Below are 6,846 nucleotides of genomic sequence, written 5' to 3'. Positions count from 1 at the left end.
TCAAATTCTTCGCTATTTGAGCATATTGTGAGCCGTGAACTTGATGGTTTGTAAAAAAAATATGGGTGGAAGCCGTGCACAGGACTGTGAGCTTGTAGTTCTGTGCAATTTGGATTAAATTTGAGCCCTGAAAGCGCTCAATTTTGCAATAAAGTGTAGGCGTCGTTTTTCAAATTGGCGATGGATTCAGGACCATTTTTAGGGGTGATCATCTTCGGATGGACATTTCTCCTAAAAGTCATCAGTTAACCCCCAAAAATTGAAAAGAAAATGAAAGATGGAATACCCTGGAGAGTTGTGAGTATATTTTTTCTGAATTTTTGAAGTGGGGCATTTATCATTGGGGTCTATGGCAGTTTATTTACTGGTCTGCAACCTTAGGGGAAGACATTTCGCTGAAAAAAGGTGCAACAGGAAGCACTTGCTCAGAGGTCAAGAGGGGGAGGGGCGCCCCTAGCGGTAGGTAGGTAAAAAGCAGATTTGCTCGGTGCCCTCGATATATTCGTCAGTTGTGCAAAACCGCTGAACTATTTTTTCTTTGGTTAAAGGGAAAATACAACATTTGCAAACATCAAAAAAACAAAAAAAAATACCAAATCATTTTGAAATACCTTGCTGGACTGTTGGTGAATGACAGTGTAAAGCATCCTGTAAAATCATGGCACCTGGTATACTGTCATTTTCAAGAAAAGTGGTATTTTTGTATCAATTTCCAACGTTGGTCGGCCGACCAGCGTTGGAAAAACTGGCTTTTTTCAAATACTGGCCCCAATTGACCATCGCACTTGTTTGCAATCGATTACACACCTATGAACGGGTACAAGCCAGCTAGACTGCTGGTTCCCTGACCTTACAATTCCCCAATGTATGTAAACTGCTCTGTTTCTTCTTATATGGAGTCAGGGAACCAGACTACAGGAAAATGATTGTTTTTCTTGGTTTTTATAGCATTTTCGAACCCAAAACCTCAAAAAAGTCAGTGTAACTATATTTGCTATATATTTCCAACCCCCCAATTCCATCCATTTCTGAAAATTACAGCAAAAGCAAATGATGTAAAGTAGTTTATTAGTCTGGTTACTAGTTCTCATGTGCTTCATGGGGAAATACCTAAAAGTGCCTAAAAACTTGTTTGACAGTTTACAGTATTATGCAAAGTACTGTACAGGATTCATCAGAGATATGGGGTGGTAATATAAACAACTTCCCCCATTCTTTCTCAAGTTGTTTATGGTATATTCCCAACAGGATTTTGATGGAAGTATAAACGAAATATTTTTAAAGTAATTGTTAAATTAATTAATTAAATTATAAATGACTTTATTTTTTTGGTTTTTTTTTTGGTTTCTAATGTACGGCACATTCTGGAAAAAGTTTTAAAAATAATGTGAATTATTATTACACTGTCACGAAATTGAAGGGGATTGGGTTATACATGTACTTGGAAAATGATTTATTCATAATTAACAATAGAAAATGAAATGCGGATTTTTTTTTTCAAGGCAAAACAACTTGAAGCTGGTTTCCATATTAAATTTTGTGAACAACTTCAGGAAAGTTGTAGACTTTTGAGCATTCGCCGCCATTGGTTACAGTATCTATAGTATCTGTCCCCCTCCCCCCCCCCATTTTTTTTAAATAACCTACAAGATTATTGTATTCTCTAATATTGATCATGCATTGCTAAATCTCAACATGTCACCATTTTCTCCGACAGGTCTTGTACCCCCCCCCCCCCATTTTATTTACTTATTCAGATTTTGCCACATGGTGCTACCGCAACAACCTACCTTCGATCTTTGGTACGATCTTTGGTAAAAGTCAGTTTGGGCCAATAGGCGACAGTATGGTCTCATTTTTGTCGCGCGATCGCGCTCGCCTGAACTTTGTTCGGGAAAGAAGAGAGATTATGCGATCATCATGTACGTAGCATGTACATGTATGTACTTGTATGAGGTATTTTGGTTAATGTTTCGTAACATATTTTAGTCTCATTTCAAAAGTTGAAGTCCAATTGTTACCAAACTTGAATCAAATAGGGCAAGTTTGCACAAATAGTTCGACTAAACTTAGCCCGAACTCCGTCTGTTCGACGATGGTTGACTACGCTAGTCGACTATTTGGAAGCAGCCTACTTGGGTTGGTCGCACAACGATTTCCCTTACAAAAAAATCAATGGTATACCAATGAAAATTACCATTCACTTTACCATTGATTGAGACAATGGTTTACCAATGATAATTACCATGAACTGACCGTAGATGTATACCATTGATTTACCATTGATTACCATTGCAATGGTGTTTTGGAACGCTACCATTGGAATACCATTGAGTTTACCATTTGTACCACTGATAATACCATTGGATTCACTATACAATGTAGCTGGTTATCAATAGCAATTTCCATAGCACAGTGCAGAGGGGACTAACTACAAATGTATCAACAATTTAATGGCCGAAAAGGAAACTGTGAGCGCAACCTTTGCATATAATCATGAGGTCAAAGGTCAATTACCACGGTCAAAGGTCATCTGAGGTGAAGTTGTAAAATATGCTGAACATGTAAAATTGGTCTCATTTGAAAAGTTGAATTCCAATTGGAACCAAACTTGGGTCCTGCAACGTAGCAACATTCATACTGATTAGTCACTTTTTAAAGATAATCGCAAAGCATGCAAGACGCATGGTTCAAGAACCATCTTGTTAAACCTTTGTGGCGAACTTCGAGAAGTGAACGGGTCACAAGCTTTTTCACTAACTCGGTTGGTTGACAATGCCCACGCCTGCGCATTGAAACAGTTTCGGCCATCTTTTATGGGTCACCATAAAGGATGCAGATCTGTAAATAGGCCCAGAATTGCCTACGCGGGCCAAATCAAATTTGTATGCCCTCAGATTCTCAGGTATTAGAGCATTTTGAGGGCCGTTAACTCGAGGATTTATAAAAGGCAGAGGCGCGCCAGCAGGGCACCGCGGTCGGGCAGCGCAGACTCAGTAGGGTTTCTTAGATAAAGCACGCTGTTGTGTTGTGAGCTACAAGAAGTGAGCCGCTTTGTGTAAAAATTTGGCCAGGCTGCAGGTGGAAGCCTTGGAACCCAGTCCCAACCGATGCTAGCAGAGGAGGGAACACAGACGGAGTCCCCCGCATCCCTCGAGACCCCCATACCACTGTTGAATGGGCGGACCCGAGTTTCGCCTGCTATTAGCCCGCTGGTCTCACCTGAATTTCCCGGACGGGACCAGGCTTCCGTTGGATACGGCCAGCACAATCAGGCAACCAAGCGCCACCAGAGTGGCCAACACACACACAAGGAGGTCCCCCTCTGTGAGCACATGGCGGCTGGAAATGACAGCTCACGGTGTGGACGCCGACAGCCATCGGTCGTCAGGGGCGGATCCAGGAAGTTTCGCAGGGAGGGGTTTCATCAGCAAAAACAATCTGAAAATGTACACAGGTTTTTTTCTCCGGACACTTGGCCTCCGTAAAATCAAAAACTGGGGGAGGGGGGGGGGGGGGAGGCTGGTACCATATTTCAATAGGAGGCGCTGTTCAAATTCCACGATTATTAACACTAGATTACAGAATGGTGTACCGTATTTTGAACAGGCGGACATTATACCAGTATAATTTTTGGGGGGCGTCACATTTTTTAGGAATTTGTATGACATTTTTTTTTTTTTTGACAGAGCTGTTTTTTTGTTGTTGACCCTCAACCCCCCCCCCCCCCCTCTGGATCCGCGCCTGGTCGTGACAGATGCAGGTGAACCACATGTACGAGGTCCCTATAGGCGTCAACTTCAGACATACCAGAGACAGCAGTACGCCGAGTATTACAGTGGACCCATTCGTGTCAACCCACAATTGGAAGATACTCCCATCAGGAGCACCACCGCCTCCACGCTACCCAGCTTATGTCCCTCAGGCCTTTTGGGAGCAACTGTTAGGCGGGCGGGCTAAATACCCCCTGTTCATTTACCGTGGGACGGTATTGTTACTGAGGAAGTGTGGGACCCTTCAAGCCAAAGCGGGAGACGGTCCACGCATGAACGCACACGGTACAGCCGTGCATGGTAACAGTTTGCAGTGGGGCTTGTATGTTTAGGGCAGACAAAAGATCAGAGGATTAGCAATGTACCAGGTCTTTGCGGTCGGTGAGTAGAAGCCGCCACTGATGGGTATGAAACCGCAGGATTCATTGTTACAAAAATGGTTATTTGTAGCGGGAGCCGGGAGTGCCAACCGTGGGACGGTTTGTAGAAACAGGTCACCCGCTTTCTTTTCAAGCGGGAGCCGATAAAAGAGGGGCTCCATTGAAAGCGGCTCCCGGTAAGTGAACAGGGGGTATTTAGCCTGTCCGCCTTACGGCAGACGGAAGTGCAGTGAGGACCACCGCCTACCACAAGGCCCTAACCATCTACGAACATTCTTGGTTTGTGGTTTGATTGTTTTTGTTGTTTTCATTTCTTTTCTCACTTTCTGTATGCACGGCACCCTGTTGGAGCCCCTGTTGGTCGGCCTGGGAGACCCGTTGCCGGGCGGCACCGACTCAGTAGGGTTTCTTAGAAAAAAATGAGTTGTGTTGTGAGCTAAAAAAGGGAGAGAGCCGAGCTTTGTAAACAGTGTGCTTAAATAAACGGCCTAGAGCCTGGAGAACCTGAGAATTAATTGCATCTGTGATTCCTTCTGTCTCGTGTGTAAGGACCCAGGATTTGGTCAACGTTACATTGGTGGCAGCGGCAGCACGTTTGACGAAGGAAAAACAGGTAAAACTTCTAGTGTTTTTCACCATGAATACAACAGGTCCAGTTAGTCTGGTGTCCGACTCGCAACACGGCGGGGACGCAGGCTGGATCAAGGTCTCGCAGAAGGTAGGCCAGCCTAGTAAGATGTCAAGACCCGAGACACCCCACATATTTTACAGCAGCACAAGTGTCAGGGCCCACGAGAGGTCGCCCCCCGGTGTTACCAGAAATGCAACCGGCACAGCCTCCCCCATGGGGTGCCCCTAAGCTGAATCTGCCAATGAACCGGGGGCAAGAAACTTTTCAATTACATCCCAGGCTCTGCACCCTGGAATAGGTGGCGGGTCCCCCTCAGCACAACCCTTGTTTGCAGTGCCCCAGTGTGGCAAGCCCAATTCTCCAGTCGGAGCAGGTACTCGCTGCTCGGGTTGTTGATACGGAGCCGACGCAGTCGCTCCGCACGGGAGTCTATAGAGCTGAGCAGGTGGAGCTGCCCCGCACGGGAGTCGCAGCCGGTGCAGTTGCTCTACATTGGAGTCAATGGAGCGGAGCTGGTGGAGTTTCTCCGCATGGGAGTATATGGAGCGCAGCCGGCGCAGTTGCTCTGCACGGGAGTCAATGGAGCGCAGCCGGCGCAGTTGCACCATATGGGAGTCAATGGAGCAGAGCCGGTAGAGCTGCTCCGCACGGGAGTCAATGGAGCGGAGCCAGTGGATCTGCTCCGCACAGGAGTCTATGAAGCGGAGCCGGTGCAGCTGCTCTACACAGGAGTCAATGGAGCGGAGCTGGTGGAGTTGCTATGCACGGGAGTCAATGGAGCGGAGCCAGTGGAGCAGAGCTGATGGAGTTACTCCGCACGGCAGTCAATGTAGTGGAGCCGGCGCAGTTGCTCCACATGGGAGTCAATGGAGCGCAGCCGGCACAGTTGCTCCGCACGGGAGTCAATGGAGCGGAGCCAGTAGATCTGCTCCGCTCAGGAGTCTATGGAGCGGAGCCGGTGCAGCTGCTCTACACAGGAGTCAATGGAGCGGAGCTGGTGGAGTTGCTATGCACGGGAGTCAATGGAGCGGAGCCAGTGGAGCAGAGCCGATGGAGTTACTCCGCACGGCAGTCAATGTAGTGGAGCCGGCGCAGTTGCTCCACATGGGAGTCAATGGAGCGCAGCCGGCACAGTTGCTCCGCACGGGAGCCAATGGAGCGGAGCCGTTGAAGCTGCTCTGCACAGGAGTCAATGGAGCAGAGCCGGTGGAGTTGCTCCGCACGGGAGTCAATGGAGTAAAGCTGGAAGCCCCAAACCAACAATCTTGATCAAAAGGGTTGGAGACCGCTGATGCTCCCTGATAAGTTCGACGGAAGCTCTGCATGGTCTCACTGTTTGTGCCATTTTGAGAGCGTAGTGGCAGTCAATCATTGGAGTAAGGCCGAAAAGGCGATGTTCCTCGCCTCCCATCTAAGGGGGACGGCCCAAGAGGCACTGGGGGATATGGCGCCAGAGACGCAGAAGGAATACTCCTCCATCCTGGACATTTTTGAATAACGGTTTGGGGTGACATAACAGATTCCACTTCATCAGGCTCAATTATCGATGTGCACACGAGGACGCGATGAGTCATTCAGTGACCTGGGACAATCAATTTGACCTTTGGTAGCCAATAGCTACCCAAAGCTACCCATGCAGTTCCGCAAAGATTTAGCGGTGGAAGCCTTTCGCAATGCACTGGGGGACGAGCAATTGCAGCGCCACATTTTCTCGAGGAGAACAATGACGTTGACTGAGGCAGTCACCCTTACGACCAAGATGGAGGCATTTCTGGAGTCACAGGCACAACTTCAATAAGGGAAACCAGGGGCAGTAGAACAGCCTCCCTGAAACTCAGCTGTTGGGGCTTGGAGCACACCGAGTGCCCGCCCCAAAGTACAGTGCGCTGGGTGTCATGAACTCGGACACATCGGACGCAACTGCCCTCACTAGAAGCGAAGGTAAGCCCCCGACCCACAACGGGAACTGACAGAAGAGCAGTTGGAGGGACCGCTGGTGGGAGCAGTCGATAGTACTAGACAAGACAAGACCACAGATCCGGACGGGCTCTTGGGAACCTGG

This window comes from Patiria miniata, unplaced genomic scaffold (genome assembly GCF_015706575.1).
Source record: "Patiria miniata isolate m_02_andy unplaced genomic scaffold, ASM1570657v1 HiC_scaffold_7, whole genome shotgun sequence".
Taxonomy (NCBI): Eukaryota; Metazoa; Echinodermata; class Asteroidea; order Valvatida; family Asterinidae; genus Patiria; species Patiria miniata.
The sequence above is the reverse complement of the archived record's forward strand: the minus strand, read 5'-3'. Positions refer to the sequence as shown.